Source organism: Mesoplodon bidens, assembly GCF_964165515.1.
Source record: "Mesoplodon bidens genome assembly, chromosome: 17".
NCBI classification, from domain to species: domain Eukaryota; kingdom Metazoa; phylum Chordata; class Mammalia; order Artiodactyla; family Ziphiidae; genus Mesoplodon; species Mesoplodon bidens.
This window is the reverse complement of record NC_138174.1, coordinates 42,766,692-42,779,828: the sequence shown is the minus strand read 5'-3', so window position 1 is coordinate 42,779,828 and position 13,137 is coordinate 42,766,692. Positions and strand designations below refer to the sequence as shown.

The 13,137-nt window shown below is 32.6% G+C and overlaps 1 pseudogene across 1 annotated transcript; it reads right to left on the bottom strand.

Annotated features, from left to right (window-relative positions):
• Positions 1 to 2,321: 2,321 nt before the first annotated feature.
• Positions 2,322 to 3,026, bottom strand: LOC308605039 (annotated as a pseudogene). The gene has a single exon. The product of its transcript is annotated as an uncharacterized misc_RNA (transcript).
• Positions 3,027 to 13,137: the final 10,111 nt, after the last annotated feature.

The following is a 13,137-nucleotide window of genomic DNA, read 5'->3' as shown; positions in this document are numbered from 1 at the left end:
ATATAGAACATAATGGAATATAAATCAAAGTGAGGAAAGATGGGCCTGGGAGTCTGGGATTTGTGCCCTTAAATAAATAGAGTCTAGCACATGGGTTGAAACTTGATAGTCACTTAAAGATAAACAGTCTCTCATCTCTAAGAAGATATTTGGAACATCCATGCAACTATTCTGTGCTGCAGCTAATTATTGTTTGCCTGTTTGGATTAAGGACAATCCTGGTGGGAGCATTAGGCTTTCAGATGATCTTTAGGTGACCACCCTTTCTGGAAACTATGAGGAAAGACCTAGAAATGAACAAAGAAACAAAGTTCACATACACTAAAGTTCCTGCGTTGTGAGCATCAAAATGCCCCCATGTTTTTTCATTCAAAATATTTCCTCTGTTTAACATATAATTTCAATTGATATCTAACAATATGAAAACTTTTAAATGTACACTTAAATGTATCCAATTTTTGACTTTTCTGTGAACATGAAAGATCATAGACATTATGAAGAGTGATATCAACATAAATTGTTTTAACCCATTCCATAATTATATATTTTCTCACTTGCAGAGTGTGCTATAAATAGTAACCAAAATTTCTTTGTAGCAGTGCCAATCTTCAGCTTAGCATATGAATTCAAACAGGAGAGACTGAAATTCTGATCAGTGTGTCTTCAGTTTAACCTGAATTCCTGCTGATTGAACCATGAGGCAATAATGACAGCTTCCACACAGAGAAGGGTCACTGAAAACTGTACCCATCCATGGGCATTGCCCTTCCTGACCTCATCACCAAAGAGTAAGATAGGTTATTTTTCCTAAACACTACAGTAGGGAGTTTTCAGAGTAAGGACTTTTTTCAGTGCAAAATAACATACCAGAATTCGTGTATAGACAATAAAGCAGCATATCCACAAATCACTAGAACACCAAGCTAGATATTCTCCTTCCTGCAGGTTTCTTCCACATGTTTTAAGGTAAAAACAATGATAAAGGCTTTGCATTTCCTCCCTGCCCCAATTGACTACAAGTCCATTGAACACTGTCTACAAACATTGCTTTTTAATATTCTGCAAGGCTGAATTTTTTTTTAATGGTGGCTGTATAATTTACAAAGAACAGTGGTTAGTGATCTGTTTATCAGGCAGATAGATACGCTCTCTTAAGGAATAATCTTTATCTTTCTTCACAGGTTGTGGAATCCTTAAAATCAGGGAACATGTCTCATTTCACTTTTTATATTTAAATGTATCTGTATTGCTTAGGAGAATGCTAATTAAAGGTGTTTAATAAGTGTATGTTGACTTTTTGCAGATGTGGCGGTATCTAGGGAAAAGGAAAGTCTTTTCTTCCTATACTTTTCTTATATTCCTATTACATAACACTAGACAAGAATCAGAATGAGATATGACTTTAATAAAATCCATTGAATGTTTATACTGTATTAAATGCTCAAAATCTATGATGATGAAAAATAAGGTACACTGTAGCAGTTTGTAAACTAGTGTTCTGCAAATATCTGTGTACTCTAATAAATCCATAAGTCCATCTGACTTAGTTTTTGAAGAATTATTTTTTTAAAAGAGCATTCAATTAGATCACTTGTCAACATTAATACATCTGAAAAATCCATTTCTTCCTTTCCCAATTTCCACTGAAAAGGGACCATCCCACAGATTTACAGTCCAAACTCCACAAGCCCTAGTATGAGTTTAGGGAAATTTGTTCTCTCACTCCCTTTTCTCTCATTAATACATTTATTAGAGAGCAAGGCACACTCCCAGCAAGCAAAAGGAAGAAAATAACAGAGAAAAAATAGTTAGTGGGAAGTCTGTGAACACTCACATATTTTAAAAATTCTTCTTAGTATTTTATTGGCCTCCTCAATTAGATTATTGGAATAAACATAAAGCAGAATATTCTTCTACAAAACATTTTTTTTTCACAATACATATGAAGGATGCAAAGTTTTATATTTCACTATATTTTTCATAATTCTAAGAGCAAGTTTTAAGACAAGTTTTCCTTTGTGATGTTGATTTCTTACAATATTCACCAAATGTCTCTGAAACTAAAGGGCAAACCAAGCTGGTCCATTCAGTGTCACATTTTGAGCAATACATCTTTTCCATTCTAAAATAATATTTACCACCAATAGTTCTGTACAATTTAAGTAAACCTAAAGAAAAAAAAAATTTTTTTCCAACTTTTCAGGACCTTATTTTGTTTCCAGGGCCAGATCCTGTACGTTTCCAAGCTTCCTACTCCAACTCCACTATTAGTATTTCACCTTCAAAAGTTTGATTTTTTTTTTCTGGAATGTCAATGATACTCATGGTTTGCTGGTTACATCTTCAGGTAACACTTCTCCTGCTTTATTTTTTAATTGTGCATTTTTCGAGCCAGCATGTTTGCTGTCTTTCTCCTGAAGAATCTTGTTCCACTCCTCCAGGACTTTCACCTCTTCCAGAAGGGTCTTTCCCTCCTCTTGAAAAACACTGTTCTCCTCTCTCAGAGCCTTGTTATCTTCAAGTACGGCCTGTTCCTCCTTCCACAGAGCTTGTTCTTCCATCTCCAGGGCAAGTCATTCTTCCATCAGGGCCTGTTGCTCCATCCTGATCGCACACTCCTGATGCTGTAGGGCATTGATCTCCTCATGTAGAGAACTTATTTCTTCTTAAAGCATTTTCGCCTCGTTCTGGAAGGCTTCCCTGAGAGCCTTGATCTGAACTTCCAAGGCTCGATTCTGTTGCCAATAAGACTTACCTTCTGTGTTCAGGGCATTGACTTTTTTCCCCAGGTGGTTTTTGGTTTTCTAAAATCACACTTTTAAACTTACACAGCAGCTGTTTTTGCTGTCTCAGGGACTGGTTCTACCCCGGATTAACTGATTGCCCATTCGGAAAGCTTTGTTTTCTTCTCCAAGGGCTTTGTTTTCTCCCCAGAGGGACTTGTTTTCTTTTCTGAGAGCCTTGTTCTCAGCCCTGGACACCGTATTGTCTCTCTGAAGGTTTTTGTCCCACCTCCTGAGATCCATGTTTGAGGTTGTTTTGATCTTGGGTACAAGAGAAAAAAGAGGGAAACAAATGCAGTGTCTTCCGTCTTTTAAATTCAGAGACAACCATTGTTTCTTAGTGTTTTATCTGAGGAGAGTATATAAACTCCCAGTGTGCTGGGTTCAACCAAAGGTGAACTAATGATATTTGGAATAAAAAAGGTCCTAGATTTGTTGAGAATGTGTTTGTATAGAATTGGCTGTTGGTTGACTTGCACAAATAGTAAACCAGCAGGGATCTAACAAGGCTCAGAAAGTCTCACTGCAGGGGGAAAAAAAAAAGTGAATTTATGAAGAGAAGTCAGCAAATTAACTATTAGATTGATATAAAAACAACTGAATAAGTTTAAATCTCAACACACAAAAATTACACAATAATAATTCTAGATTACTTATTGAATCTAGGTGCCAGATAAAAGTTAATGTGTTGAATTGTTATCTGTGTTAAACTAAGCTAAACTCTGAGCTAAACTATGTCTAATCAACTATTAATCTTTCACTAATATATTCATTATTTTAATTAAATCACCTGCTATTGGTGTGGAAAAATACCATCTATTTAAAAAAATGGCTTGCTTTGTAAGAACTAGAAAATAATTTTAAAGAAGTTATACACCATAATTTTTACCATACCTAGGCATTTAGTAGTAGTATTACAAATTTAAACAAATATTCCACATTTACATTTCTGTGGTCTCTGAATTACTTGCAAGCCTGATTCCTCTTAGTACTAGAAAACAACTTGTCAAGATTTTATGTCATCAATAGTAATGTCATATGGTGTTGACACTAATGATATAATGAGTGCTATACGTAGTTTTTGGCTGGTTTTTGGTATGTTTTTTAAGAAAAATATATAATTTAAAAAGTAAGGTCATATTTGATGCCTGTCTATACTAGTAATGAATATGTATTTAGTCCTTGCTTTCATCTAAATTATTAAAATTAATTTATAGGATTGATTTTTGTTATAAGCAAAATAGCTCTAATTATCATAACCTAGGAATTAATAAGTACCAGTAAACACTGTACAATTAAAGGTGAAAACACTTTAAATGATTTTAAGATCACTGAATCAATAATATACTCAATAATCAGTATTAGGTAAATTTGTAAATTATACTAAGGAAATAGCACTGGACACATTTTAATTCCAGTAATCTTATCTAAGGTAAATTTTTAGATTATCCAATATATGTCCACTGTTAGAATATAAAACAAGAGTATTTTTATAATTTTTTAAAATGTAAACTTTTGGTGAAATATTAAAACATTTAAATATTACTATATTAAATAGGTGTCACAATGTTTTAACTATTTATACTTATAAATTTATAATTGGCTTAAGGTATAAACTTGAAAATAGAATATATAACAGTATGTATAATCCCAAACCACTCACCTTCATAAAGATTTGCCAGTTTATTCACTGTGCCAGATTTCTTACCAGCTATTTACATTATATCTGTTTAATAAGATTGAAAAAGTATTTTTCTCACACAGTCATAACTCTCTAACTTAATAAAATAGTAATATATATATATAATGGCATGGAATGAGAGTTAATGTAAAATTAAGAGGATCTATGTGAAAATTTTCAATTTCTTTGTTTTTAACTTTATGAGAGTGAAATATCCATTTGATCAGCTTCATGTATAATTGAATTGAGAAAATATTTTATGTAACTATGTACCAGCTTCTTCTTTATACTAGTGTTTCTAGTCTAACTGTTTTACTAGTGCTACCATGTTAGCTGAAGATTCAGAAAGAGTTCCAAAGACATTGGAACATTCTATGTTAGAATGCTGTAATTCTTGAGACTTAAGGACAAACTGTGAAGCAAGAAGAAAGTCTCTGTTGCCCTTGATCTATTGAATAAATTAAATTTATAATTTAAAACTTTCCCTCAATCTACAGGCCCAGATGATTTCATCTATGGATTCTTTTAAATATTTAAGAAAGAAAGAATATTAATATTTCTATGAACTATTTCAGATGAGAGAAAAAAAAGAACTTGTTGTTTTGAGACCACATTACTTTACATAAAACCCTGGCAAGGATATTACAAGAAAGAAAAACTATAGTCTGAAGTATCTCATAAACACAGATGCAAAAATCCTAAACAAAATATTAGTACACCAAGTACAACAATACATAAAATGCATAATGTGTCATCCATTTAACCAAACTGAGTTTAATTCATGAACAAGATTGAGTTAACATTGGGAAATCAATTAATGTAATTCACTACATTAATTTGTTCTGTTAAGAACAAAGGAGAAAATTTTCATCTCCTGCCAAGATGAGAAAAGTAATTTCAGAAGATTCAGAAAAAGCATTTTATAAAACAAAAATCAACACACTTTCATCATTAAAACCAAACCCAAACTAACAATACCATCACCAAAAATTTTTTAGCACAGTAAGAGCAGAAAAGAACTTATTTAATTCAATTATGAGTATTAAGAAAAACCTGCATAAACATACCAGATGATAAAATACAAATAGATCAAAAGTATATAAAGATGCCCGCTATCATCACTTTCATTCTTCATTGTCCTAGAATTTTTACTATTACAAGATAAGAAAGTATGTAAGGATTAGAAAAAAAATAAGGCTCTCAGGATTTGAAAGTAATATTTCAAACATTTCTGAGAAAATGTTAAATTATTATAATAAAATAGTTAAACTGCAGCTAACTAACCTATTAAAATTGAATATGATTTAGTAAGCTTATTGGATATAAGGTCAGCCTAAAATCATCTTTACTTACATATATTCAACTAACAATTGGAAAAGGAATTTTATAATTATATATTATTTACATTGGCAGCAAAAGCATCTATAAATGAATTTATGCAAGACCTCTATATAGAAAAATATAAACATTATTGAGAGAAATTACTGAGCTACAAAAAACAGGAAGAGTAGACCATGTTTATGATTGGAAGGTTCAATATTGGAAAGATGTTAAGCTTCGTCAAATTGATATATATATTCAATGACTTCTCTGGAAAAATAATCCCAGCAGTTTGTATAAGCCTGTGTGTGTAAAATGAAAAGTTGATTCTCATATTTCTATTGAAATGCCAGGAAAAGAAATGACAATCTTAAAAAGAAGATCAACTTTCTAAAAAGCTATAGTAAATCAAAAAGTGTTGTGTGAATTCAAAGATAGACAAGTAAACCAATGGGACAGAATAGGAAGCTCAGAAACAGATGTACAAATTCATGGACTCTTTCTACATGGCACAAAATTGAGAAATCTCACAAACAACAGAGTCAAATGAAATAAACAATACATTTCACATGATTTTATTTAAAAAATGCAAAATCATGTGATAATGTATGATATTACAAGTCAAAGTAAAGAGAATTTCTTAGAGGTAGGGATGTGCTAATGATGGAATGCTAGTAGTGTTCAATTTTTACTTCTAGGTGTGTATTCCTAGAGTTTGCTTATTGTTTGATATTTCATAGAGCTACCCACATGATTTGTGTGCTTTTTATGTATGTATGATTTATTCAAAATATTAATGTTAAAAGCAACAGGAGAGAATGTTCACACATACATTGATGTATGTGTGTGTTTGATGTTTTTATAGAAGTCTACCACTTAATAGCAGTGTTATCTTGGGCAAGGTAACTTTTTCTCTCTTCGTTTTGTCAACTGCATAATGAATAATAACTGATTATTTTCGTATGTGGATACAATGAATTGAACTACATGTAAGGTACTTGGAAGTTTGTGTGGCCCATGATAAGTGTGAGTCACCACCACCACCATCATTGTCGTCATTATTATTATTATTATTTTAAATTTTACTTATAGTGAAAAGAACTTTCTAACATGTCTTTAAATCTGTATCAAATATCACTGGCATTGTTGCTCCTTTCACAAAATTTGCTGTTTCAGGATTTTCTAAAATTCTTGGTCAAATACATTATTTCTGATCTCTTCAGATAAATCATAAACTTCAAGTCAGTCTTGCCTTTGATTATCATTCAAAAAAAATTAAATAGAAGAAAGGGAAACAAAGAAAGTGACTCTCTGTTTATTTATTAGTAATATTAGAAGATAAAGACTTGAGTAAAAGAAAACAGATGTCATGTTTAATAACATCATTTTAGAATGGGAAGTTTTCAAGCTTTCTAAGCTTTTTTTCTAAATATCTGTTTATTGATTTGTAGGTGAATAATCTGGTTTCAGACTTTTAATTTATTTTAACTTGTTGACTAGTGCCATGTTCTATTTAGTAATGTAAGAATAGTGCCCGTATAATTGCAGATTATTGGGTAGATCTAATATAACAAAGATTCAAAATCACATCCTCAGGAAACTTCTTGCAGCTAGTCAGGAGTCACCTAACACAATTTTGTAGTTAACATGATTTATTTTCTGTGCTTTTTTGTTGAAGGCTTGGCACATATTGATTGCATAAAACATTTTATAAAAAATAAAACACCACATAAAAAATTGTGGTGTTTACAAAGTCAGTATTCTAGAATTAAATGTCTTAACATTTAAACTAGTGTAGTCTGGCCCTGGTTCTTGTCACTTTCCAGTTCTATGACCTTAAAAGTCTTTTTAGATAATGAGCTGTCTCTGCTCTAAATCAGCCTAAATGACTCTTATCTAAAGTAAAATCAGGACTTTTGAGGAGGGAGCAGCCACAGGAATGCCAAGACCACAAATCCAGAGACACTTGCGTGTGAAGGGTGAAGTTATAACTTAAATCTTAAATATTATATTCCACAAGTTATTTGAGCTCATGAGATTGGGAAAATAGCACAAGGAAAGCAAAAGACAAGCAGGAATCAAACATGACTAATGTGGTACTTACTATTGAGATTTTTGACATATCACTCCCAATAATATCATTATGCTCTGAGTTGTATCCCCCCCAAATTCATATGTTGAAATCCTAACCTTCAGTAATTCAGAATGTGAATGTATTTGGAGTTAAAGTCTATAAATAGGTAACTATTATAAATTAAAATGAGGTCATTAAGGTGGGCCCTAATCCAATATAACTGGTGTCCTTGTAAGAAGAGGAAGTTTGGATACAGGAACAGAGGGAAGGCCATCTAAGGACAAAAGGACAAGACGGCCATCCCCAAGTATCAGAAGAAATTAATCCTGCTGACACCTTAATCTTAAACTTCTAGCCTCCAGAACAGTGAGAAAATATGCTTTGGTTTAAGTCCCTTAGGGGTACTTTGTTATGGCAGGTCTATCAAACTAATGAAAGAATCATTCTTCTCTGTTTAAGTTCTGGAAAAAATGACCTTTGAAATAAGATCCATAGGAAGAAACTGACCATCAACAGGTTGATTTTCACCATCCCACATTACTGTTTTGCACAACCTTATTTTTATTTCTCTTTTGAGTCCCTGGATTCTGACAACCAGTTCTATATTCATTTGGGATCTAGCTAGGAACCCAGAAATTACATTCCCCTGTGAGTAGGTATTTTCGATTATGTACAACAGTGGCTGTTTCTTCTCTTCCCTTTTATTAAACTGTTTAAGAAATCTGCCTCTCAGGGAGGTTTCTTTCTTTCTTTCTTTCTTTCTTTCTTTCAAATAGAAAGATCTTTCTATTTGATTCTTCTTTCAAATAGAAAGAATAATTTCTTTCTTCTTTTGATTGAGGTATAGTTGACTTACAATACTATGTCAGTTTCAGGTATACAACATAGTGATTCCATATTTTTATATATTAGACACCATACAAAATTATCACAATATTATTGCATATTTTCCCTGTGAGGTACATTACAGCCCAGAGGCTTATTTATTTTGTAAGTGGTAGTTTGTATTTCTAAATTCCCTTCACATATTTTCCCCATCCCCCTACTCTCCTCCACTGTGACAACCACTAGTTTTTTCTCTGTATCTAGGAGTCTGTTTCTGTTTTGTTGTTTTTGTTTGTTTGCTTTGTTTTCAGATTCCACATATAAGTGAAAACATTTAGTATTTGTCTTTCTTGGTCTGACTTATTTAGCTTAGCAGAATACTCTCTAGGTCCATCCATGTTGTCAAAATGGCAAGATTTTATTCTTTTTATTATGGTTGAGTAGTATTCTGTTGTATATTTATACCATATTTTCTTAACCCATTCATCTATTGATGGGCACTTAGTTTGCCTCCTTGGCTACTGTAAATAATGCTGCTACGAACATGGGAGTGAATATGTCTTTTTGATTTAGTGTTCTTGTTTTCTTTGGATAAAACCCAGAGTAGAATTGCTAGATCATATGATAGTTCCACTTTTTATTTTTTGAATTTGGTTTGCTAATATTTTTATTGTGGATTTTTGTTCTTATATTCTTCAGGATTATTGGCCTGTGTTTTTCCTTTTTTGTAGTATTTTTCTCTGGTTTTGGTATCAGGGTAATGTTTGCTTCATAGAATGAAATGTCTTCATTTTCTTGGACTAGTTTGAGGATGCTATGTATTAACTCTTCTTTTAATGTTTGGTAGAATTTCCCTCTAAAACTCTCTGGCCCTCTACATTGTTGGCATTTTTTGTTTGTTTGTTATTTGATTACTGATTTAATTTCATTACTAGTAACTTGTCTGCTCAGATATTCTATTTCTTCTTAATTCAGCCTTGGTTGATTGTATATTTCTAGGGAATTATTCATTTCTTCTAGGTTGTACAAGTTGTTGGTATATAACTAGTCATAGCAGTCTCTTATGTTTGCTTGCTACTGATTATAATATCTCTTCTTTCATTTGGGCCCTTTCTTTCTTTTTTTTTTCTTTCTGTTTTTAGTAAGTCTGGCTAAAGTTTTGTCATTTTGTTTATCTTTCCAAAGAATCAACTGTTAGTTTCATTGATCTTTTCTGTTGTACTATAGTTTCTATTTTATTTCTGTTCTGATGTTAATCATTTCTTTCTGTTAACTTTGGACTTTGATTGCATTTCTATTTCTAATTCCTTACAAGTAAATTTAGGTTGTGTATTTGAGATTTTTCTTGTTTCTTGAGGTAAGCCTGTATCACTACAAATTTCCATCTTAAAAATGTTTTCCAAATATCCCATAGATTTTGGAATGTTGTGTTTCCATTTTTGTCTCAAGGTTTTTTTGTTTGTTTGTTTGTTTTGTTTTATTTTGTTTCTCTTTGATTTCTTCATTGACCCATTGGTTGTTTAGTAACATGTTGTTTAGTCTCCATGTGTTTGTGTTTTTTCCAATTTTCTTTCTGGAATTTATTTCTAGTTTCATACCATTGTGGTTGTAAAAGATGCTTGATATGATTTCAATCTTCTTAAATTTATTGAAACTTGTTTTGTAGTCTAGCATGTGATCAATTCTGCAGAATGCAATAAGTGCACTTAAAGAAAATGTGTATTCTGCTGTTTTGGGATGAAACTTTCTGACGGTATCTATTAGACATGTCTGCTCTAATATGTCACTAAAGACCAAAGTTTCCTTATTGATTTTCTTTCTGGATGATCTATCCATTATGTAAGTGGATTTTTAAAGTCCCTACTGTTATTGTATTACTGTTTATTTCTTCCTTTATATCTGTTAATGTTTGCTATATAAGTTTAAGTGCTCTTATGTTGGGTGCATTAATATTTGTAAAAGTTCCAACCTCTTCTTGGATTGACCTCTTTATCATTAGGTAATGCCCTTCTTTGTCTTTTGTTGTAGTCTTTGTTTTAAAGTTTATTTTGTCTGATATGACTATTGCTACCCCAGATTTATTTTCATTTCTACTTGCATGGAATATGTTTTCCTATCATTTCACTTTCAGTCTGTGTGTGTCTTTAGCTCTGAAGTGAATGGCTTGTAGATGGGTCTTGTTTTTTGGACATTCAGCCACTATATGCCTTTTGACTGGATAATTTACTCCATTGACATCTAAAGTAATTATTGAGAAGTATGTGCTTATTGCCATTTTGTTAATTGTTTTCTGGTTGTTTTTGTAATTCTTCACTGTTCCTTTCTTCTTCTTTTAGTCTCTTCCCTTGTGGTTTGATGGCTTTCTTTAGTGTTATGTTTGGACTACTTTCTCTTTATTCCCTCTCCCATGTTTTATGTTTTTGATGTGATGTTTTACATCTTTTTATTTTTTTGTATTCCTTAACTAATTATTGTGGCTCTAGTTAATTTTATATGTTTTGTTTTTTAACCTTCATACTAGCTTTTTAAATGGTGATCCACTGTCTTTACTATATATTTGCTTTTATCAGTGAAATATTTTCTTTTATATTTTTATTTTAGTATTTGTATTTTTATTATGAGTTATGGTATTTTATTCTTCACTTAAAGCCAACCATTTAACATTTCTTGTAAAGCTGTTTTAGTCATGGTGAACTAATGACTAAAACTCTTTTAGATTTTTCTTGTCTGGGAAACCTGTTACTTCTTCTTCAATTCTGAATAATAACTTTACTGGGTAGAGTATACTTAGTTGTTGTTGTTGTTGTTTTTAGCACTTTAAGTATGTCATGCGACTTCCTTTTGGCCTGCAAAGTTTCTGCTGAAAAATCAGCTGATGACCTTACAAGGATTCCTTTGTGTGTGATTTGTTTTTTCTCTTGCTGCCTTTAAAATTCTCTCTTTATCTCTAATTTTTCCATTTTAATTATGATAAATATTGATGTGGACCTCTGAGTAAATTTTGTTTGGAAATTTCTGGGCTTCCTGGACTTGAAAATCTGTTTCCTTCCCCAGGATAGGGAAGTTTTCAGCTATTATTTATTCAAATATATTTTCTGCCCTTTTCTCTTTCTCTTCTCCTTGTGGGACTCCCTATAATGTAAATGTTAATATGTCTGATGTTGTTCCAGAAATCCCTTAAGTGGTCCTCATTTTTTAAAATTATTTCCTCTTTTTGCATTCTGATTGGGTGATTTCCACTATTCTATCTCCAAGATTGCATATGCATTGTTTTGTTTTAGATTCCTTAGAGTGGATTTTTTATTTTAGTTATTGTATTCTTTGTATCTCATTTTTTAAATATTATATTTTCTAATTCTTTCCTGAAGTTCTCAGTGCGTTCCACCATTCTTCTACCAAATTCTGTGAGATTCTATGTGACTGTCACTTTGAAGCCTTTATCAGGTAAATAACTTATCACCATTTCATTAGGGATTTTTTTGGGGGGGTATCTTTTTCTTTCATTTGAAACAATTTCCTTTGTCTTATTTTGTTTGACATTCTGCATTTGTTTCTGTTACTTAGGCAAAACAGTTACTTCTCCTGGTCTTGAAGTCATGACCTTGTGTTGCATCATCCCTATGCAGACTGTCTGCACACAGTGGCTTTGGTGGTGAACTTGCTGCAATAGCTGGAACTGGATCTGGGCATGGGCTGGGGAGCTGCTGAGGCAGTCTTGGCAGTCCAGCTAGAGTGCCAGGTGCTTTTTATTCTACTGCCTCTGTCCTGAGACTGAGTGAGTGAGTTTGTGTGTGAACCTTTTATGAGCAGAGTCTTGGTTTCCAGCAGTCCTCAGGCTTTCCTGGTCATAAGTTCAACTGGTTTTCAAAGCAAATTATGGAGTTTCATTTTTCTGGTGCTCAATCCCATGGCTGGAGTGTCCAGTATAAGGTTTGAACCCCTCGATTCTTAGGGAAGACCTCCAAGTTTATGACATTCCCTCTCATTTATAGGTCACTACACTAGGGGTGTGAATCCTGACAAAATTGCATCTCTGCCCCACTTACCCATCTCGACATTTTCCCTTTATACCCTTAATTATAGAAGAGCTGTTCTGCTGGTCTTCAGTTTGTCCTCAGAAAGAGTTGTTTCATATGTAGCTGTAGTTTGGGTGTGTCTGTGGGAGGACATGAGCTCAGGAACTTCCTTCTCTGTCATCTTGATCCTGCCTTTTCAGTTTCTTTCTAATATGAAGTTAACCAGTTCAGAATCAACTTAACTCTATACAGGTTTTGCACTACCTGGAATATGCAGGGTATACCCTGTTTGTGGTTTTCTCCTTGACCTGTAATATAAAAAATATTGGAGGCTGCTAATCTATTTTTACTCATACAAGCTTGGTATTAACAATTCAAAGCTAGAACTTCTCTAGTGTGGTAAAGTACACACAAAATTAGCGGACAAATCATATAAAA